This window comes from Python bivittatus, unplaced genomic scaffold (assembly GCF_059951505.1).
Source record: "Python bivittatus isolate LINGU-HERP-01145 unplaced genomic scaffold, Pbiv_v1 ctg000480_np1212, whole genome shotgun sequence".
Taxonomy (NCBI): Eukaryota; Metazoa; Chordata; class Lepidosauria; order Squamata; family Pythonidae; genus Python; species Python bivittatus.
The window spans coordinates 7,616,759-7,641,495 of NW_028277075.1; the positions used below are offsets into that span (position 1 = coordinate 7,616,759).

Here is a 24,737-nt window from a genome sequence, read left to right on the forward strand (position 1 = left end):
TTTTACAGTGTAGATTTCATTCAGATGTTTCTCTCTTTGATAAATCCCTTACTGTAGCACTATGTATTTACAGATCAATCTATCTCTGATCCTTTTCAGTTTTTCATTTACTCAGTCATAAGTCTATTATGTCAAATATCTGCAGCTTTCTGTATTGCTAAAAATGAACATAAAAAACTGCATTATTTTTCATATTTGACCTTCTCAACCTATACATTTTATATATAACTTTCCCTGACCTATAATGTTTTGTATGCAATTCTGAGCCATGAATTGAACTGCAAACTCTGTAGAAATATAGAATCAGAGACGTAACTTTGTTCCAATTACTGTGGTCATCCAGGAAAGATCAATTAGGTGTGGTTGCTTAAAAATATAACCTGAACAGAACATTTTACTTAGCAAAAGGATTTAATTTTTATTTATTTACAGGACTTATATGGCTGCCTATCTCATAAAGTTATTCTAGGTGGCTCACAACAATCCATAAAAACAGAGATAAAAACAGAAGTACCCTTCCCCCAGGTGCCTGACCCAATAGCATCCTAGCTCAACCCCAATCCTAGCCCAATGCTTGGGGAAGAACCCGGTCCTCACAGCCCCCAAGCATTGGGCTAGGATTGGGGTTGAGCTAGGAGCACCCTATCTAACCTAGTAGAACAGGCAGACATCCTCAGGGAGAGGCAGTCCTGCAAATAACCTGGCCCTGTGCCATGTAAGGCTTTAAAGGTGATAACCAGCATATTGAATTGCACTCAGAAAGCAACTGGAAGTGAGTGCAGCTCACACAGCAGTGCTGTTACTTGAGTAAACTGTGGGGTACCCAAAACTGCATGTGTCACTGCATTCTGGACCAGTTGTATCTTCCAGATGGTCTTCAAGGGCAGACCCATGTAGAGTGCATTGCAGTCATCCAAACAGATTTCACCAATTCCTCTGTTAAGTTTTATAAAGTAGGCTTTATTTATATACATGTTAAAATCACTTTTCCACTCCATGTTTTCTCTAAAGAGCTCAAACTCTGACATTTGTAAAAAAAAAAAAAAAAAAAGCCAACAGAAACATACATGGTGAACTGTTATACAACATACATGATAGTTTTCTGTATAATTTTGCAAAATGTATCAAACTATTATATCAGATGGTATCAATCTAATGTCTCCTAAATGTGTTGAAACTGTAATTCCCAGACACCATGACCAATCATAGTGGCATACCATTATGTGTTTTTTTATTCAATCTTCTATTTAAAAAAAAAAAAAATCTCAGGTCACACTATTCTTTTCATTCTTCTTTATGCTCTTTAACAATCTGGACTTCTCCTAATCCTTTGAATTTTCTTAGGCTAATGGTTTCTGAGCCCCGTTTTTCTTTCATCTGTAGACTCTCATGTAAATATTTACTTTGCAATCTTCTTTCCTTCTCTGGAATCACAATAATTTAGCCATTCACTTGTCCCAAAGCTAACCACTACCATCAAATCACCGTTCTGCTCATCAGCTATTTACAACCAAGAACTGTCTAGATGCTTTGGAATATAACTCTTATAATCCACACTATTAGCCATGCTGTCTGTATAGTTATTCACTGAAACATCTGGATAATACAATCTTGCATATTTCTGTAATACATGAGGCTTATTCCTAGTTAAATAGGTATGGAATTGTAACCTTGTTCTCTTACTATATAGATTTAATGAATATTTAATTCATATTATAGAAGCTACCACCAGAGAGGTCTTTATTTGTATATCTTCTCTATAAGATTTCCTATATCTTGCTCTATGTTACATAGAAAATTTCACCAAAAACATGTTTGAACAGAAAAGCAAACCAGCCAGATGTTTTAGGCACAATGCACCACTCCCTAAGGGTGCATAACTCAAAATTTGCTAGTGATATTCACTGAGTATAAAATGTAGCAATTTAAAAATCACAACTTTTGGGAATTCCACTGGAGTAAATAAATTCAACATTTTTCAAAGTTACGGACATTAAAGATGGATTTGCTATATAGTTTTACTCAAGATAACAGGATCTTCTTGCACAGGAGCAATGATATTACAGTAGTTACCTCTAATATCAGGTAAACATAAGGCAATAATTTTTTACTTACTTATGGGACCAATCATTTCCACAAAAATTAAAGAATCAAATAGATTTAATGGATTAATAGGCAATAGGCTATTCCAACATTCTTCAAAGTACACACCTAAATCTCTGGCAATCTATTTGGGAGAATACAAATTGGCTTTAAATACATCTGATTATGGCCCTTGAACATATTCTGGAGGCTTTATTTAATAGATAAAAGGATGAGTGACTAGCTGTGCTTCAGCCAACTCTATTTCTGATGTATACAACCTAGCTTCTGCAATTACATTTCTGCAATATTACAACTTCTATACAATCAGTCGAATTTACTGCAGTGCCAAAATTTGTTCTGGATTTTTTTTTCAATTATTCAATTTCCTATAAAGGAAATTGCTTTGAAATAATTTTCAAAGGAGATGAACATTTAGGTAAATAGTCATGATTCTTATTGTTCTTTTAGTTGGGATTCTTGTGATTATTTTAGCTGCAAAATGGTCAAGAATTTTCGAAGGGTATCTTAGCCTTTATTGTACAGTCAACTGTTTGGTAGGACAGTCTGCCAGATTTCCCTCATTTGAATTAAATCCCAGGAGAAGACATGATGTGGTAAATCCTTCAATAGCTGAAGAATTTCACCAATTCAACAATTTCACACATCCTTCAATGATCAAGTAAGTTCAAGAACAACTTCAGAATAGGAATCCCTGTGCTGGGGGTGGGGGTGGGGAATTCTTTAGGGAAACTGTAAGCTGCTTCTTAGCACAGTACTAATGATTCTTTCTTTGAACTTGATTCTTATACCCTCAGAATCTTTTTTCCTCTCTTGATTGACTCAAATTTCTAGTACAATATCTTTATGTCTATTTTGATAGATAGGGGTTTTTTTTTCTGTTTTTTTTTCTGTTTTTTTTTTTGGCATCTGCTTGATTTCTTCACACATTTGTGGCTGATATATTCCAAAAAACAAGACTGAATACATTCTGTTGTTGTTTTTTTATCTAGCACTCATTACCATAGAAAAGAACATATTTTCTCTCTCCCTGCACACAGAATGGCAAACAATAGTTGCTATAGTGCTTTGCAGCACTGCATGCAAGTTAACTACAGATAACACAATTGGTGTCAAACAAAGTTCAAAACAAAAGAAATCATGGGGTGGGCAGTAGTTCAAAGCTCACTTAAGGAGAAATTCCTGCTGTGCAACTTCTGTTTCTACAGAAAGGGTTTGTTTGTTTGTTTTTCTTAATTAAAACATTCTCTCTCATTGCCAACCTATCCACTGATTAGGATTTTTTTTAAATTGCTTAATGGAGGTAAAAAGATGAAAGAGTTGCAATATGGGCAAACTATGAAAAAAGTCGTCTGGGTTAGTTTCCTTTCCTCTTTAAAGGCACTTTTTAATGATAGGCATACTTATATCACTTGCATTTTTAACATTTTATTCTTAGAACTCTTATTCAGCAGCTCTGCATCACCTTTTTTACTAAAGAGGCATTGATCACCTTCAAAATTCAGTTGCACATCCTACTAGCCTGCCCAAAGGAACCAAGTGGGGCACTGGTGCAACCAAGAGGTGACAGAGCTCATGTTGTCCTTTTAATCTCAAACTCTACAACCTCAAAACAGTCCTAAATAACGCCCTGAGACAATGTCCCAGTCATATCACTAGACTCTGCCCAACTGGCAACCAATCTGAAGCAAATGTGAATAATTTTATCTACAAAGAATCTAGCAAACATGTCATAGTGGACTGTAAGAACATTTTCCCTTTGCTTTTCCCAAAAGGATGTGGGTAATCTCAAAACCACTAAACAAGAATCTGTGGACACAATAAGAGCCAAGAAATAAAATCTGCTTTGCCACCCTTATCTCCACTATATAGTCCCAAATTTGGGCATGGGTCAATTTGTAGCTGGGTCAGATTAGTTCTTTCTCTTCTACCACCAATGCTCTTAGTATTTCAGTTCATCTCCCAAAATTCCTTTGATTAGCAATGAGTGCTTCAGGATCAATGACCAGAAAAGGCAGCTTGCTAGCCATCTCATCTAATGCCCAGGTCATCTCTGAGTTCCATGGCAGAATTGCCTTCCAGATCAGTGGGAAAATCATTGACATTTCATAAATTCTGCTTACTATCTGTTCCCCGCCATTTGGCCCAAGATACAGGTTGGGTTGATGCAATTCTTGCATTACTAGGAATTTTTCCCTTCCTTCCTTCCTTCCTTCCTTCCTTCCTTCCTTCCTTCCTTCCTTCCTTCCTTCCTTCCTTCCTTCCTTCCTTCCTTCCTTCCTTCCTTTTATATAGCTGCCCATCTCACAACCATGTTTCTGGCCAGCATACAATAAAGACAGCCATAAAAAACATCATAAAACGTTCCATAATAACAAAACATCAATATTGTGAAAAAAGACTAAAATAGAGCATCTTTGATATTACAGTGTAGCCATCTTAGCAATTCTTCAGTTCCTTAAGATCCCCAAGCCTGTTGAAAGAGCCATGTTTTAAGGGACTTCCAGAAGGCTGCCAAGGATGGGGCTAACCTCACCTCAGGGGGAATGATGTTCCACAAGGTGGGCACCACAGCAGAAAAGACCTGCCTCCTGGGTCCTGCTAGGTATAACTCCATAATGGATGGAACCTGCAACATACATATTCTGCCGGATTGATGAGATGGGTAGACATAACCAGGAAGAGGCAATCCCTCAAATAACCTGGCCCCATGCCATGAAGAGCTTTAAAAAACCAGCACCTTGAATTGGAAACAAATTGGCAGCTCATGGAGCAGAGGTGTAACATGTGCCATTCTGGGAGCACACCTAATTGTCTGCACTGCCACATTTTGCACCAGCTGAAGTTTCTGGATACTCTTCAAGGGCAGCCACTTTATAGAGCGCATTACAGCAGTCCACTCAGAAGGTAACTAGGGCATGAATGACTGTAAGCCAATATATGTTTCTTATAAACCTAAATATACAATTTGTAAGAATGGGTAAAAGGAAGATCAATCAAAACAAAGTTTGAGTCCCTCTTTCTCCCTGTTGACACTTGGCAACTCCCAAAGAACATCTTTTTCTTTAAAGCTGAAAAGAAGAAACAAAGCAAAGCACTTATTCTGAAACTAAACTCAATAAATTCTTCCATAACAGATTACCTCAAAGATGTTCCCATCCAATAAATCAGCAGACAAAAGGGGATACTTATTTACATAATTCCTTCCATTTTTAATGCCTCTTTCCCAAATAAGACTAAAGAAATGGCAAAGTAATTAAGGTTTATCTACAACTAAGCAGCTGCAACTTACCACACGGTCTGTAAAGGGACATTGAAGAGTTCTAATGTCAGAGCCAAAGAACTATTGATCTCTTCCCAAGCTCTTTTGAAATGCTTTTAAAGGAGACATGATATTCCTGCAAGGAAAGCACCTACAAGGCAGAAGGGGGGAGCTGGGTAAGGCAGCAAGCTGCTACCAGATTTGACCCAAAACAAAATTTCAAGGTGAATTTAGAATTTCTTATATAAGCAAAATATATAAGAGATTTTAGAGAAGTGGAAAAAGAAAAATCTACAAGATTAGAATGCCTTCCTTCCTTCCTGCCTGCCTGCCTGCCTGCCTTGAAATATTTAAGATAAAATGCAGTGGATTAATGCACAAAGCATTAAGAATGGAGTCGGATACAAACTGAATGCATAGGCTTCTCAAACAAGCTTTCAGCCCATCTTTGTATACAAACTGTTCCAAATTCAGTCCTTCACAATTTCAGTTAACAAGACCTTATTTCAAGTAATAGAGATGGGGGCAGGGTGTGTGTGTGAAAAATAAAACTTCCTGCTCCAGACCCTGGGGAACTACTGCTTATCAAAATAGACAATTCTCAGCCAATGGGCTAATGTTCAGGGAAAAAGTTGCATTCATATCATACATTGCCACCAGCTTTTGCGTAAAGTGAGTATATTGGTTCCTACTTGAGAAAATTCTGAGAGCTCAATTCTCAATAGTTAAGCACACAACATTCCTAGCCAGATGATAGATTGTAAACCAACAAAATTAGATATAAGACTCTTATTTGTTCAATGAACAGAGCAGCCAAGAAGAGAGAACTATGTATAAGACATGAAAGTTTGACAGGTTGATATCTGCAGATTCAAGCAGTTCAAGCTGTGTGAAAAACAGAATGTGAGAGCAGTGTGGCATAATGGTTAAGGTGTTGCTGGCAGGGGAATTCTGGGAGTTGAAGTCCATACACCTTAAAGTTGCTGAGGTTGAGAAACACTGGTCCAACCTATTCCACAGGGCTGCTGGGGAAAAAAGGAGGAGGATGGAGGACCATGTATGCTGCTTTGAGCTCCTGAAGTAAAAGTGGGTATATAAACCAAGTAAACAAATATATATAATTTCTTATTTGGTTAGTCAATTTCTATAGCTGTCCATTTAGCATATGACTCAGGGTGGCATATGTGCTGTAGAAAGACCACATTAGACCAAATTTTCACTTTTGCTTTCTAATTTTTTTTTCCATACTGTGAGATAATGTACAGCTGTTCCTACCTGAAAAGTCTCGTGTTGCACTTGCATGGAATATAACTTTTAAAGATGAGGAGACTGTCATAGAAAAAAAGAGGTGGTAGCTCTGATTTAGCATCACAATGCATGGGGATTCCACTTGAACTGTTATATGTAAGCATTCAGAGCTGCTCCCTGGATGGAGGAATCAAACCATTTTCCTATTGCCCCTCTTATTCTTTGTCTTATTGTTCAAGGCATGTGTCCTTTTACACTTCTTTCTATGATCCCTCCTTTTTCCCTGTCACATAGATAGACAGGGCTTATACGCATGCTTGTTTGAATGATGTTAACAGAACCTACAAGAAATTGAAATGTTAATTAATTTTCTCCCACTTAGATCAAATTTCTGGATAATGCAAGTCAGAGAAATTCTTTCCCAGCACTCCTAAAGTGAAACAATTACATATTCCTCGTGTACTTTCTGTTTGAAATCTGTTTGGATGAGAAGGATAATATTGTGTTACCACAGCTATCTTTTTCCCTTTCTTGCTTTCTGGGAAGAAAGAATATCTCCACCTCCCAATGGGGGGATTGGGGGAGGGGAGCTCTACTTCCTTGGCTGATCAATTTTAGCTCAGACAAGCAACTATGTCTGAATTGCTTCTTTTAACCTGCAGTGAAAATGCATGATTGACTAAAACACTGGGAAGTCAATATGAATAGTAAGAGGCCTTGCCTGTTTCTTTTTCTGGCTGAAAAATATAAGGCATTCTGGGATATGCATTTGTTTTCAGAAATCTAACATTGTTAGCATGATTAGCTCTTCCTCTGCACAGTTATGCCCAATAAAAGACTATGGATGTTTGATCTTACAGAAAACCGACCCATATGCATGTTCATCTGACAGAAAAACTACAAACTGCAGATTTTCCCATTAGTATTCCAGCCGAAGAGAAAACAGGGGGAAGTGGCCTGCTGTGTTTTCCATAGCAATTCAGTCTGAAAACAAAGCAACCAGAAGGAGGAAAAGTTTGAACACTGACTAATGTTTTCAGATCAAGCTGCTCTTAAAGATAAAGAAAAGAGGATTTTAAAAATAGAGCCGTGCACTTCCGATTCTGCATGAGTGCCATATACACTATTCTTTAAAGAAACCTGATTTGTGACTCTGAAAAAAAAAAAAGTTGCTATTGCTTTAAGAGTTACATGAACTTTAATAAGGGGATTCTTAAACCAGCAGCACCATTTTTTCAGGCTTGTAAAGAAGATGTTGGGCTTGTTTAATGAATAGGGAGAGGTTGCATGCCATCTGAAACATTTCTTCTGAATTGTATTCAAAGCATTCATGGGCCTAAGAAACAACTGTCCTGTTTCCCATTTGGAAAGTACTAGACAGAATGTTTTTGGGTTACTTACGTTTGGGATTTAGGGTTTTAAAATCCTTGGATTGCTAATGTTCTGTGAAATTTGAGGAGATACAATTGGTTTAAGGGGCTGCAGAAAATTATTTGAAAACATAAGTCAGCATGACTAATGAAGCAATGAAGAAATTGATGGTTGTCAACAGAGCCCTTTGGTGGACAACAAGGGTGCACAAATTGGAAAACTGTTATGGTTGAAATGTCAGAATATAGCTGGGAAAATCTGAGTTCAAATCCTTGCCAACCATGAAACTTTGGGGATGGCTTTTGGTAAGGCTATCAGATCTTGCTGCAAAAACCTGGACTATCAATAGATGGGAGTGAAGTTGCAGCTTTCTTTTTGCTGTCCAATCCAGATTTTTGCATCCCAGCTGTACCTTTGCTTATCATATCTATCAGCATAACGTGCTTGTAACAGTAAATTCAAATCCAGACTCTCTCTATGTCACCAGAACCTCCATGTGGGGAAAGCAGGTATAAATAAAATAAATAATAGAATTCCACAAATGTTAAAGTTGTATAATCTGTACTGATTACATTTATAGTTTAGCTTCCTTTAGATATTCTTACAAAACTTACAAAATTCTTGATGAGGAATGAGACATAAGGAAATGCATCCAAAAAAGAAAAAAAAGCCATTTCAAAGTACAGTGATACCTCGGGATACGAACGCCTCTGCTTGCGAATTTTTCGGGTTACGACCAGCTCTGGCCCCAAAATTTTACCTCGGTTTGCGAACTCCACCTCGGGGTACGAGCCATTTTCCGCCCGTGCCACGTGGTCCGCGGCCATTTTCTGCCCGTGCCACGTGGTCCGCGGCCATTTTTCCACCCGTGCCACGTGGTCCGCGGCTGTTTTTCCGGCCCTGCCGCGTGGTCCGCGGCCGTTTTCGCGCCGCGCCGGGCTGTTTTTGCGCCGCGCCGCACTGCGCCAGGCCGTTTTCGCGCCGCGCCTGGCCGTTTTCACGCCGCGCCGCGCTGCACCCGGCCATTTTCGCGCCGCACCACGCCGCGCCTGGCCGCTTTCCGTGTGGTCCGTGGACGCCAGAACGGATTAACGGTAATTACATTGAACCTTATGGGAAATTGCCTCGGGTTGCGACCAAATTCGGGCGGAGGGCGGAACGGATTAACCGGATTTACATTGAACCCTATGGGGAAATTTGCCTCGGGGTGCGACCAAATTCAGAGGGCGGAACGGATTAACCGGATTTACATTGAACCCTATGGGGAAATTTCCTTCGGGTTACGACCAACTCGGGATACGCCCAGAGTCACGGAACGGATTAAGTTCGTATCCCGAGGTACCACTGTATTGAAAGAATAAATAAAAGTAAGTTGGATGAATCACTTGCCAAAGTATACTGGTTCTCTTCTCTCTATATTAGTCAAATGAATTGTAGTAATAAAGAGTTAATACCAGGGTTATGGGAGGGAAGACAAAAGTTCATGCGCAAATGCATTCAGATGGAGCTTATCTAATGCAACTGAGACTGGAATACATGAAAGCTTTTTGTTTTATTTTATTTTATTCATGAGCTCAGTTCAAGACACTAATAACAGAAGCGTCTCAACTGAAATTATTGAAATCTGTCTCTATCAATGCATACATTTAGGTCAGGGACTAAATTTCTTCTGAAGCCACACATGTCCTAAAAGACCCGCTATGACAAAAGGTCAGGAAGAGGTTCTTATCTCTATGATCCTTGCCAACATCAAGGGAAGGTGGGAGCAAATGCATCCTCTTTTACCCTTCTCCAGAAGAGTCAACCCCCTTTATGAAACTGTGCATGCATTTATAATATTGAATAAGGAATAATCCAAAAAAACTGCACTTGAGCTCACTTGTGCAGCTCTTTGCAGCTGAGAGGCAGCCCATGTGCACTTTATTCTGCACATATTTCATGATCATGTCTTCTAGTTCTCATGATTCAGCATGAACCAAACAGTTACAAGTCAGAATGTAATGCATGTGGCATGCCTCCAAACTGTCTAGATTAGTTTGGCAGCAACACACAAATCTAAGCCAGATGCTTCCAGTGGCAGATGCTTTTTTTTCAAAACAATCCATTTCTGAAAGTCATTCATAAAAGCCACTAGGAAAAATACTGGAGGTAGCAGAACTTCATCCTTGCAAAGTTTATTTCTTTGAATGTTCCACAGGCCAGAGTATACCAAGCACAGATGGAAACTAAGTATGCCATTCAAACCAAATTTTAGAATCCTTCAAATACAAAGATGGATGGATGGAAGATGGATGGTTCATTCATTCATTCATTCATTCATTCATTCATTCATTCATTCATGCATCCATCCATCCATCCATCCATCCATCCATCCATCCATCCATTCATAGACTAAGGCACAAGGAACATATTGGAAAAGACTTATGAAAAGATGGAGCTTATCTAATGCAACTGAGACTGGAATACATGAAAGCTTTTTGTTTTATTTTATTTTATTTATTTTAATTTTGTGGGTAATGATGAAATGGCTTCCTGAGTCCAAGCCATTTCATTAAACAGCATCTAGGATTTTGATTTTTCTTGGCATTGAAAGCTAGATGAAGATAGAAACAGAGCCAAGCCTGAGCTGTGATATTTTCAAAGTTTTGGTTTAGTGGGGAGAATTCAAATGTATGATAATTTCAGTTATTATTTGAGAGTTGAGTGTGTCATTGATTCATAGATGTAGATCTTCGACCCTGGATATGACCTTTGAAATCATCTAGTCCAACCCCATTCCACTGTATCCAGAGCAGGGATCCGCTACTTGAGCATCCTTGATAGATGCTCATCCAACCTTTCTTTAAACAAATCTGGTGAAGTGCTTGTTAATTTTGCATGCTATTTTCCTTATTTCAGATGCTGTTTTTAGGTTGTTGTAAATAATGAACTTAATTACTCCCTCAAATTCAGATCACTTTTTGATAAATACAGGCACACATACACATAGCTTTCTTGCCAGCAATATGGAACAGTATTTTTTTTAAAAATTCCTGGTCTGGTACACAACTTGGCTACTTTGCTGATCTCCCATACAGGTACTAAAGATGTTTAGCTTTGGGAAATCAGACCAGGGAAAAACAAATGGGAGAGCTACTCAGATCCATAAATAAGCTGAACAATGTGACTATTTCAAAAGAAGCCCCAAATTACATTCTTAATGCTCAGCTTTTAAAATTTTCACTTCTCCACTTGCTGACATAACTAACCCCAATGAAATAAAAATCCAAAAGTTATTAAGAAATGAATGCTCACTAGGGATAGGAGAAAGATTTGTTCAACCCATATTTTTCACAGATGTAAAGTTCATACTTCCTAAATTTATAAGCAAATGAGATTGGAATTATCTCTTTCACCTTTCTGGATTCAATGATACAATTTTTTAAACAAAAAGTTATATACAAATTATACATACTGGGGGCAGTTAACACAAAAATGTGAAAACAACATATAAGGACACATTATATTAAGGGAAATGTGTTACAAAGTAGTAAATTAAAAGAGTTACAAAGTAGTAAATTAGGTAACAGAATGAAAAGAAAGTTAGAAAAATGAGAAGCTTATCCATTCATTTGAGTGTTAGCTCTCCTTTTACTCACATATCAAACATGTTAATTACTAGGCTGAGTTCAAGAATTAAGAGTTTAAATATGAATTTGGGTCTGCTTCTTTTAGATGGCCATCTAAAAATAATATTTTAAAACACATGAGAATCATCCTAAATAGCTATAGACTTGTGAAACTAAGAGCACCTACTTTCTATAAAAAAAAAATCTAACAAAAGCCAAACTTTACCTAAGGTGCCTCACACATTGTCAGATACGAAATATATTATTGAAATAAATGACAGGCTTACATGTAAATATATTTGGTAATTTATGACTGTAGATTCTAAAGTGGAAATAATCACTACAATTTAATAAGAGAAACAATACATCTTATAGCATGTAAAAGTGTGACCAAGTGACCCGTGTTTCTGTCCAGGAGCTAACAGATTGTAGGGAGCTTCAAGATACCATCTTATTTTTTCACTGGACTTAGAATGGTAATAAAGAACTGTTCTTTATAAAAGTAACTCTGCATGAGGGTTGGGTAAATGATCAATACAGACAGCGGTTCGAGTCCAGCCTTCGCGTTAGCAGGGTGAGCTCCTGTTTCCTCCCCAGTTCCTGTAAACCCAACAGTTCGAAAACTCACGTGAGTAGATAAATGGGTACTCTCACTCCGATGGGAGGAAAAATGCTGGCGGCGCCTTGCAAAAAGGAGTCGGGAGCAGTTGCCGGTAAGCGCGAAAAACCGCACGCGCCCGAAAAGGGCGCGAAGCAACAGAAACCCCGCCTCCTGCACTCGCCAGCTGGGCTCTGCCCTAGGAAGGAGGCTCTGGCAAACCACTTCTGAAACAATTGCCTTGAAAACTGCAAGGACTCGTCCAAGCAGTCACTGCAGAGTCGGTAACGACTGAGCGCAGATAAAAAAAAAAAATTGCTGAAGAAAGTAGTATAAATTAATTTCACCAAAGGGTGTCTCATAAACTGGGGGGGGAAAATCTGAGTGAAACAGTGTTGTGCAAATTTCTCTACCTTGGAAAGGGAAACATAACAATCTATATTCTCTGTCACTTTTTAAAAGATATTGGCCATTTCAGCCCCCTCAGTAAAATCTATGTTGCTTGCTTGTGACCCAATTTTTAGAAAAATCCTGGACAAAAGCTTGGCAGATAATACCTGTCATCAGAACAACCAAACCACCTACTCCATAATATCACCTAATAGGGTTCAACCTGCAGCCCATGAATTTCTTGTAGCATGCAAAGGATTGCAGACTTCACTACTGTGCTACAGCAATTCTTATAAGCTCCACGCTAGTCAATGCTGCTGCTTATCTCCATGTAATCTAGGCCCTGCAGCTTTTAGATTCTCTTTGTGTTGAGTTGATATTAATTCTGGGAACTGAGCACCCATGCAGGAGCATTGGGGTGTGTGTTAAAAAAATAAAGATGATGTCCATGATGACACAATTGAAGTTCTTTGTATGTGAATAAAGGAACAGGCTTTGATCACACTGTCAGGAGCATCATCTTGACTTTTTGACTTTCCACCCCGCCCAGTGGGTGCCACTGAAGCTGTGGCTATAGTGTTCTCAAGGCCACTCATGTTAGGAGTGAGACCTGATGAAAGCAAGGATTAAATTAAAGGTAATTGATTGAAAATATAATTGCTGAGGAATGCTAAAGAATAATGCTCATTCATTTCAAACATTGCTTGGATATTGCAAGGTGGCAAGAATCAAGGTGCCCCAGGGTAAAACTCACAAATGTGCTTCCTCTAAGTTTGGTGTCTTCTATATATAATTTTTAATCCATTTGCCTGGTGCAGACATTCAAGCTTCAGGCTATGAAAGAAAATATTAAATAAGTATTGTGTATTTCTGCCAGGACTGTTTGTATTCCATGCAGGTATGACATCGGATATTGGTGAAAGTCTGAGCTTTCATTCTTCACTGAAGGTGAACAGTTGGTAATGAAGGCTCAAAAATCCACAAGAGCTGGAGAGCTTTTTCAGTCAAGAAATGAATACCTGCAGAAATTAGGGCCCATGCCTTAGTACATTACCTGGATCTAAAAAACCTCAGCCATACTACGTAGAACTATGAGAGTAAAAAGGCCTGCCTGAAAACCCAGAAAGGTACTACCAAATAGTACATAGCAAAGATAAGCAAAAGTTAAATCAGGTAGATTTCTGGGTGATCCTTTTTTTGTTGTTCAGTCGTTAAGTCGTGTCTGACTCTTCGTGACCCCATGAACCATATCGCGCCAGGCCTTCCTGTCCTTCACTGCCTTCTTGAGTTTGCTCAGTTTCATGCTCATTGCTTCAGTGATGCTATCTAACCATTTCACCCTCTGCTGTCCTCTTCTCCTTTTGCCTTCAATCTTTCCCAGCATCAGGGTCTTTTCCAAAGAGTTCTCTCTTCCCATTAGGTGACCAAAGTATCTGAGCTTGAGCTTCATTATCAATCCTTCCAATGAGCAGTCAGGGTTGATTTCCTTTAAGATTGACTGGTTTGACCTCCTAGCAGTCCAGGGGACTCTTAAGAGTCTTCTCCAGCACTACAGTTCAAAGGCATCAATTCTTCGTCGCTCAGCCTTCTTTATGGTCCAGCTCTCACAGCCATACATTACTACTGGAAAAACCATAGCTTTGACTATGTGGATCTTGGGTGATCCTTTAATTCTAGCTTTATCACTTTGCACCTGACCCTGGTTAGTAATGCTCAAAGATCTACAAAAAAACCTATATCCCATGAGCCTGAAGTTTGCCTAATCCTGCTATAGATGATACTGAGCAAGATGGACAAATTACACATTATTCCAGTTTCTTTCCACATTAATCTTACTACTCATTTAATTCAACATACTTTTTTTTTATCCCAAGGACATAATCTAAGTCTATACAGTATAGTACTTGCTGGAACTAAGCAAGTCTAGATACAGTCAATATTTCAGTAAGAGTCCAAACGACACTCACTTGGGTAAAGTGCTATTAAAAAAGGACATAATTATAATAAACAAAAAATAATGATTTTCCCTTCCCTCCAACAAAGACTGTAATAAATGCTCCAGACAAGACTTATTCAAATTCTGCATGTTAGACAGAATCTTGTATGAATCTTGTACTTAAGCATCATAGAAATGAGAATATATTTGTTCCCTATTCCAACCTAAAAGAAGGTGTGGAAATTCCCCCACACATACACCCAAAAACATTCCTGTTATATTTTCCTTTCAGCTGTTCAGATCATTTATTTAATTAGGTCATGTCAAAGTTTGCTGAAGGCAAATCTGAGTGACAAGAAACTGGGATATTAAAGAGTCCTCTAGGGATTAAAAAAATAAGTAGCATTGAGATTTTTTTCCTGTCCATATGTCCCAAATAGGAACCACAAGAATTACTTTTAGAAATACTGATAACACTATAAGAAAGACTACAAGTATGTGGTTAATAATGCCTACTCTAACAACAAGGTCATAAAGTGAAATATTCCTGTACATTTAGGAATGCAAGAAATTAATCTGATTTATTAAAGATCTCTAGTGCAGGAGTGAGCAATATTTGAAAGGTTGGGAGCTGCACTCCAGACTTCTGACCTTCTGAAGAAGACTATCCAGTGATGCTCTGCAGCTTGCATCCAGGTATACCCTCTTGCTGACTGTTCATATACCCATGCAGAAATCCAAACATTTTGTGCTAGACAGCTAATAAGAGGAACTTGAGATTAGGGTTAGTTTACTTTCTCATATGAAAATATTCCTGTAAGGGGAGGAGGAATGACTATTAGCATACAATGTGAAATCTTAAAATTAGCCATTTGCTGGGAGACTAGCGGACTTCCTTGTGCAGTTGATTGGCCACTATGAGAACAGACTACTGGACAAGAAGGGCCAGGGGTCTGATCCAGCAGGGCATCATTTATGTTCTTACCAACAACTCTAGGAAAGAGAATGGGAAAGAACTAAAATGGCAATGTAATGGCTGGCAACTAAGATGAATCTAGACTGCTCTGGATGTTGAAGATTGTTTGTTATTTAAAAAGCAGTGGTGGCTGGTAACCCTATAATGAACTGGACAGTTTTTACATTGTTTAAGTGTTGTTAGCTGGAGAACTAACCTCAAGGCAGGGGAGGGCAAGCCTAAGGAAGACTGCCAAAGAGCTGAAGAGGAAGAGACATAGCAGAACACAGTCTAGCTTCCAGAGATCTCTCTCAGGGACAGTAGATGATAGAAAATAAAAGGTTGTACCAGTCTGAGAAAAGGCAGCTGCCACTCTGGTTGACAGAAGGAAGAAGTTGTCAGCCAGTACCTTTAAGCACTTTCTTGATTCTAGATACTGTAGTTTATAAACTTAGAGGGGTAAACGTATACTAAAATGAAAATATATCTTGCAAATATATAAGCTATTAGAGAAACCTTGAAAAGAAAAAGTTTAGTTCCACTGCAGTTTAAAAATTTGCAGTGGAATGGGCAGTTTATCTAATCTTTATAGACTTTATATAGATTTTATCTTTATAAGATTAAACTTATCTTTGAATGGGCAATGTTCTATTATAATTTATGTTTGCAAAGCTCGACTAGGAAGCTGAAACTAGATTCTGTTTGCTAAATAAAGGGAAAAGTATTCTAAAGTGGTGTTTTGCACTGACTTTTCTATCAAATCCTGAGAATCTACAGGAAGCCACGAATGCACTATGACATCACCAGAAGGATTGCAGTTGAAACATTTGGGTCTGGGTTTGGCTTTTGGGGAGACAGAGTTTAATGGAGGTGGGAGCAGGAAGCTTCCTGGAGGAAGCCTCTCCAATTTCTACACTTAAAAGCACCCCCTCCCTGTGTTTTTTAAAAAAGTCCCTCCCCCCTTTGGGGCATTGTTCATGAGGATGGGCACAGGAGGCCTTCTAGATTCTAGCAAGCCTTCTCCATTCCCCCTTTCAAAACCACTCCTCTCACCCCATTTTTCAGGCCACTTGTTTGCTTTGGATGAATTTTCAGGGTGAGGATGGAAGCAGAAGGCAGAAGTTCTTACATTAACTGCTTCCTGATCATGCTTAACTGGAGATGCTGGAGACTGGGTTTGAGATTATCTGCATCAAATGCACTTGTTTTACTATTGGAAACATCGATATACTGTCATCTTTCACTGAACATCAAGACTGAGTGTGATTTTGGAGACATAAACCCAAATTATACAAGTATGTATGTATGTATGTATGTATGTATATATGTATCAGAGATAGCCAGAAAAACAATAATTTTACTTGGAACACACATTGCAATATATTTTAGGTGAAATAACTGTGTTAGTATTGAAATTCATTCATCTTCTGCTTTCTGCTTTTTATCGGTGACTTTTTCACTCTAGTGGATCTGTGATATCACTACATGCATTTCTTCTCTTTATTGTGAGAAGAGTTAACAGATATGCTAGCTGCTGCTACTACTGCTGCTATTGGGACAATTTGCATGAAGAAGTTTATAAGTGTCTCATTAAAACACATGCAGCAAAACCTCCTTAAATTAACACCTAACATTTCAAGGCCAAGGAAGAAATTACCACTAATGTGAAAAGTTTATGGATTCTGGAATTAAATGTTTCATACAGAGCTTTTCTAGTCTCCTTAATTTCTCTCTAGTTTTTGTTTTTTTAAAATCATTGTAGAAAAAGAAAATCATTGCTTGATTATTAGACTAATTATGCTATTAAAACAGTCCAGATTTAGTGATACTTTTCTGATCACTAGCTTTTGTATTTAGGGAGCTCTGAGTTTATTAGGGATTCTTCAAGGAGACTAGTAATAACATAACTTCTGTGAAAGTCAGCTTGTCCTGGTTTGGGATGCAAAAATCCAAATAACCATTACCTCTAACTATTTGCTGCCATCTACTGATTGTCCAGATTTTTGCAATTCAGATCTGCTCCTAAACTTCTCTACCATCTTAAAACTTTACTGAAAGACTCTTGATTTACAAAAAGCTAAGCAGCATCTGGGATGGGAGACTATCAGGAAATCCCAAGCTCATAAACAAGATTAGGAAGGGTCTCATAAATATTTTTGTAAGTGATCCAATCACCATGGCAGATCCTCAGAGTCCATTTAAGAGATAAACAAACATACAAGTAATTCCTGGGTTAAGAACTCCCGGTTTAAGCATGATCCATGGTTAAGAACAGAGCCTACTGTAGCAAAATTTCAGTTAACTACACAATGATTCGAGTTAAATACACAATGGTTTGAGTTAATTACACAATACTGCATTTACAGTATTATACAATAATACTGTTCCGGCTTACATACAAATTCAATTTAAGGATAGACCTTGGGAACGGAACTCGTTCTTAAACTGGGGACTATCTGTATTAAAAAAAAAATGCTTCTGATTTCCATAGGGGAAGTCATAGAGCAAAAAAGCCCAGAAAAGTATATTTTTTAAATTACTCAACCTGTCCTGTCTTAGGCATGGCTCGGCATTCAAGAAACTAACCCAGTTACTAAAACAGAAATACAGAGCACTTATCTTTCACCAGGAAACAGAAAAACAGAGGCTGAAGTTCAAAAGTCCAAATCCAGTTCAAAGATCAAAGAGCCATCAAATCAAGGGAATTTCAGAATCACAACAAAAACAGAGGCTGATATGACAAAACTGTTTTCAAAACCAGAAGTTGAAAACTTTTAAGAACTTGGTCACAGAGCTTTACCTATGCAGGAAGGTAAGAGAAGCCCTTGCAAAATTCCTATTGGTATACAGGATCTTGATCCTGAATAGATTTATATTCACAGTGGAATTTAATTCCTCCTTAAACAGCCCTCTATGCCTGGTAGCCTGGTATGCCTATGTTCTCCAATAACCTATCCACATCCTGAGTAGTCAGGTCCAAAGATGTCTCTTGGAGGAATCAGGATCAGCCCCAACATTCCAAGGAACTTTAACCCCTGTTGTGTTATTACTTTCAGGAACAGGTTGTTAAAATATTTACAAACATATCCAAGTAATCTTTCTTTTTAAAAGCACAATAAATGAGACATTTTTTTAAAAAAGCAAATATTAATTCAACATATCCTTGTATATATCTGTTTGACTGCTTGCAGGCCTGTGTGTATGTGAGAGAAGACAGAAAGTCAAGTATTCTATGTCAATACTAAACAGGCCAGTTTGATAACAATTACCATAACATTTGTCTTAACTATTCAATAGCAAGAACTTTTTTAAAATGTGGATTTGCACAACTGAAATGTGTAGTGTGGCTAGATTAATGACTTTTATAAGATTAATTTATATCATTTATATTTCTCCTGCTCTTTTATTTATTCTAAAGATTTAATAAGATTAGAATAAGCTAAGGCAAACCTTCTATTAATAGAAGAGAATAAGTGTGGCTCGGGGTTGAACTGTGGAGTCCCTGGAGTTCTCTGAGCTTGGCTGTTTTTTTGCAAACATTTCATTACCCGGCTGGTGCACTGAAGATGTTACCTAGCCAGGTAATGAAACGTTTGCAAGAAAACAGCCAAACTCAGAGAACTCCAGGGACTCCACAAACCTTCTATTTCCTTCCCCAGGATTGCTTAAATGGATTCAGAAGTATAGTTCCATTTTATTATTAACCACAGCTTGCCAAATCAACTGAATAATTCAAGTGCAAATGATTGTCTACTAACTGATGATGATTATAATGATTTAGGACAACTCTGTGTTTCTTCATATATTGCTTAGCTCCAACTCCAGTGAGAATAAACATTGATGAAAAATGCAGTTACAATCCAATGGTGCAAATTACTTATCCTTGGTTCATGTTTTAAGGAGCACACTATATTGCATTTAAACTTAAATAGAAAATGAAGTTTCTGACCTTGTAGCTGTGCCATAGAAGGCAAGATTAATAGTTGCATTGTTTAGATCACCTTCAGTACTACACCTAATTCCAGAGAAAACCCTTTAAAAAGGTTTAAAAGACTCAAACAAATAGAATAGTAACAAAGATTATCAAGGGAATATCTTCATGGTAAAACAGAAGAAAACTGTTTGGTTCCTTCAAAATATTTTGGATCACAACTCCCTTCCCCCAAGCCAGCATAGCCAAAGGTAATGGACTGTGGGAGTGGCTTGGAGTGAAGAGTTATAGTCCAAAAGATCTGGAATTAGATATGCTTCTTTATAATATACATGTATACCTAAACTATAATGACATCTGAATACGCACTTTGGATCTGTAATGGAAAGTATGTACTGTACAAGTTGAAGAAATTCAAATTGAGAAGAATTTCATACCACTGATGATTTACTGTAATGATTAATTATTGCAAAAATTGCTTGTTTTAAAATTGAATTAAATCACCAAGCCATGGGGTTCTATTAAGTTTTGTTACCAGAGGAGATTAAATAGCCTTGAGACCACAATACTTTTTTGCTAACCTATATATGAAAATAGCTGCATATTATAAAAACCCAGTCTTAAATCAAGAAAATGTAGAATTTGCCTTCAATTGTTCACTCTAAGACTCATTATCCAACTTGCAGATAATTATTTTTGCTATTCTCAGTTGTGAACAGGTTCCTCTTCCCTTAGTTGTGCAAACCAGAATGGCAAGATAGGTTTTGGGTACAATGGACAGAACTAAACTACACTCCTAAAGTTCTGCATATCTTGGCTTTCATCAGTAATACTACAGTAATACTAATCTAATATACAATCATAACACTGAAATTTCCCAGAAGACAAATTTCAGAATGATTCTTTTTAAGAGGCTATGTCATTTGTATTTAAAGAAAATTGTTATTAGAGGATACCAGCTTCTTCCTTCCCCAAATATTAAATGGAATTGAACTGGTAACATTGCTTACAGAGATAGAAAGAATGTCATATTATAATACAAATAATAAGACTGGTTAATGGGATTTTCTATACTCAGTACTCAGATGGGCTGACTCATTATAATCTCCTTATACAGTACTTTTATCATAAGAATTACCACCATACCACCATGTAACAGATTCTGTGAACATGACAATCTTGGTATCTATATGCCTTCATCAGGAAAGCCACTTTCTGATTATGCATTTTTATTTAATTTATAATTATTTTACTTATGACTATTAGCATTTTAGTCATGCAAATCATAATTAAAAGCCATTAAAAGTAATTAACATCACTTCACCTATGTGATCCAAATTCTGTCCATGTTTAAATGACATCATTGGGTTCAATGGGAGCAATTTTGAATTTTCTGATGAAATTGAAAAATGGAAATCAGCTATGGGATATTGTGCAACTTTTAAACAAATTATTTATTTCACCCAGCCTCTAGCTATGTACTTTGGGAATGGGTAATGAATTTCAGGTGTTCAGCTAGATAAGCAGTTGAGTTGAGATACTGACTTGCGTATTATGGCCCTGAATGTTAATGTTCTACAGACCTTACATAGGGTGCCACAGATTATCATACAACTAAATCCCACCAGCATGCAATATTAACTGAGAGAGACTGAAAAATGAAGTTGGATGGAATAGAAATAATCTTTAGTCGTGTGGCACTACTCATCCAGCGTAAGGGTTCTTGGTCTGTTCTCAAATGCCACAAGAAAGTCACTTTATCTTTTAAAGAATTATATTTTCAGGCACACTTAGACTTAAAACACAACCAATATATAAACAATACTTCAGTCACAGGAGACTTGGTAGGCAGTCTTGCTATATGATGCACCAAACCACAGCATTAAAGAAACTCCCAACCTTTATGGTTCTGATCAACTTCTGTTATCAGGTCAGGTTAGTAATTCAGTAGAGTTATGGGGTAATAGGAGGAGCCATGCCAACTATTTAATAGGCACAGATAGTGCTAATCTATACCCTTATTTTGATCTTTAGATTGGCAAGTCAAGGATCCATTGGCTCTATTCAAAGGGTCAGATTTAATCTGGAGGCTTCTCATAGCCGATCAATATTTCAGAGAAGGCTGAACTTTATGCACAGTTTATTCAGTTGTTAGCAAAATGGAGAAAGCAAGGCATTCTATAATGTCATGTTCAGATGGTAAAACTATTGTCTCACAAGACTTCTAAATAGTGCTATGCAGTTTAAGTTCCATAAAAGAAGAAACAGCTATATGTTTCCTTTGGTAATATTATCTAAGTTGAAATACAGCTGGAAGATGGAAATTCCTGCAATATGGCCAGCCTTTGAAAGAGGTTGTTATCTTGCAGCTGGGACTTAGTACAAGCAAACCAGTGATCACTACAATTATTGGCTATGTAAATGAATGATACCAATCTTTTAAAACTCTGGTGTGTTAATCATACACACACACACACACACACTACAAAATGATAATAAAAATATCCCTTTACTCAGCATTTCATTCCTTGTATGTCCATCTTAAGATAGACTGACTTCCTGTTCTGATCTTATGTATTTGTTATTTGACAATCTACAAAGGTAAACCAGCTCTCAGTAAGTCAGCTAGATACTATTTATGATTGTAAATAATCATTATATAATACAAGTTTAGTTCTGTCCTCTATATCAGAACCAGAGGGTCCAAATTGGGCATTGTATTGTAGCATGAATAGTCCTGAATGTTTTTGGAAGTAACCAAGCACTACAATAGGCAGAAATTATTTACTCTTTTATATTGATTCCTTGGACTACAACACATGTTATGCTTTTCTCTTTTAAATAAATAAATAAATAAAATCTCAATAATGGCTCTACTTCTATAACTTTGCTTCCATATCTCCAGAAACTCCTAAGGTCTCTGGAATAGTTAGAACCGGAACTTCAAAATAGAACAGCATAATAATACAGCAATGTGAGGCAGGGTATAGGAGTGTGCACTAATCACAGGATGGTAGATAATCAGACATGGGCCTAAAGCAGAAAGGGATCCAGAAATCCAAAGCTTTAGCTTTGACATTGTGTCGCACGGGAACGTTACAAATGAGAAAGAATAGTTGGTGCTGTGGTTAAAATGTGGAGCTAGAAATCAGGAGACCATGAGTTGTAGTTGTCCTCTGGTGTGAAAGCTAACTGGATGATTTTGAGCCAGTCACTCTCTCAGCCCAACACAACTCACACTCTATTTTCTGCGATGGCAAAGAATAGTGTATATCCTATTTCTTCACATTATATGCTGAACTGTTTCCTCACTCTCTTATTCTTTCAAACATTTTTGTTCAGTAACAAACTAATTTTCATTTATGTTGTGGAAAAACAATATATGAGACATCTCATCTTATAGTCTGGGTTTGCACATCACATGAGGTGAAAACCAATCAACCAACCATGTAATGATTTAGCACAATGTGGGGACCTACACACACAGTTAGAAGTCATCTTGGAAGCCATCTAGTCCAGTTCATTGGTCAGTGAAGGATCTGTAATAAAAGATGCATCTATAATATTTCTAGCAAATAGTCATCCAACCTCTGCTTCAATGTATCCTGCAAAAGACAGCCTATCACATCCTAAGATTTGTTTTAGGAACAGGTATACCAGGCTACTGACTGCAGTAAATGAATGGAAATCCTTGGTTTGAGATTGTCTGTCTAACTATCCATTCAGAGACTGAAACATGCATACATTTATATATTGTGAACAGAGTCAAAAAGCTGTTGCCTTATATATAGCTGGATAATATATGCATGCTACAAATGCTATATAGGATAGTCAGAAATGGATCAAATCTGGTATATGTGTCTGTGTGCCAAGGATAACCCTTACTTTATTTAGTCAAGGGCTGCAACATTGTTTCTAAAGAAAATCCTCCCACCCAAGTCCTTTATAAACTAGCAGCAAATTAAGACCCTGAGTGCACTGGAACGTCCTGTAAAAAGCATAGTCAATTGCATAAGTATAGTTAGCTGAATGAAAGGAATTCACAGGGAAATTACTGTCTGTAGTGCTTCCCACATATTTCTTTCTGTTTCCTGGGCATCATAGCATTTGCTTATTATTCTTCCCCCAGTAGCACAACCCAAACAACCTAGGGCTCATGTAGCAGACCCATGCCTGCTTGCTACATAAAACCATTTTAGTAGCAATTTTTTCTCTCCATGCTGAGAAATCAATATGGCACAGAGCTATTTACAGGAGGCCATTTTCTTTTGCTGATCAAGAAAAATATGCTTCAGGGCAGAATGCAGAACAGAACTGAATTATCAAACACTGGGGCTGGCTGCAACTTGCCTTCTCAGAAAGATGTCAGAAAGAACATAACCAGAGATGGAACTGTTTACAGGACTAATGGAAAAAGCTTGACCTTGTTGATGATGCAGGATAATCTCTAATGAGGGCAATTCTTGAATGAACTCCTGATCTTAAAAAGGAAGAATTGACAATTGTTACCAGATATTGTTGTGTCTGGTGCACCTCTCCATAAATGAGTCAAGCAAACTTGCAGGCTCAACCATAGGTACTGCAAATGCTATAACCCAACCTGGTTTCTATCAGAATTGTTAGGAGTATAAATTTGTGGATTTCATAATAGCTATGTTGGCTGGAAATTTCTGAAAACAGAGAAAGATTACTGAGCAAATAGATCCCATAAGACATCGAGTTAGGATTGCTGTGGCAAAACTATTACCTCCACAAATAGTCCCCCTACTATTAAGAAAATTATAATTACCTATAGTGGGAAATGAAATATAACAGTTGTGACCCAACATCATAAGGTGATTTAAGTTTGGGAAATGTTGAAACTACTCACATACATTCTCATTCTACATCCCCTATTCCCTTTCTCTCCCCTCTCCTCTCTCTCTCTCTCTGTTTCTCTGTTGTTTCTCTGTTGCTACCTAACCCTGTTTTTCCCAGATCTGCAAGCCATTGGCTCCCCACTTTCTAGCCCTTCCTCTTGTTTTTTATTAGTATGACCCTAAATTGGACTCTTGACACTTTGGATCCCTGAATTCTTTATTTAACCCAAACTGACACCACTGGTAGTATGGTCTGACTGAAAGGCAAGATCTCGTCAACTTGTGTGCAACTGCTCACCCAAGCATTCTACCTGCCTTCTTAATTATTTGAGTTACAACTCCATCATGAACCCAGCTGTAAACATGTTACTATGTGATAGTCTAGAACAGAACAGTAGCCTAGAACTCTGTGGTAAGGGCAGATATATTTTTGGGCTAGTAACTGTACAAATGATGGGCTAATTCACATAACAATT

General features: G+C 37.6%; 1 protein-coding gene across 10 annotated transcripts in view; it reads right to left on the reverse strand.

Annotated features, from left to right (window-relative positions):
- LOC103060191 (neurexin-3-beta) overlaps positions 1-24,737 on the reverse strand; it is a 758,042-nt gene that overhangs the window by 248,926 nt on the left and 484,379 nt on the right. The window lies entirely within an intron of this gene.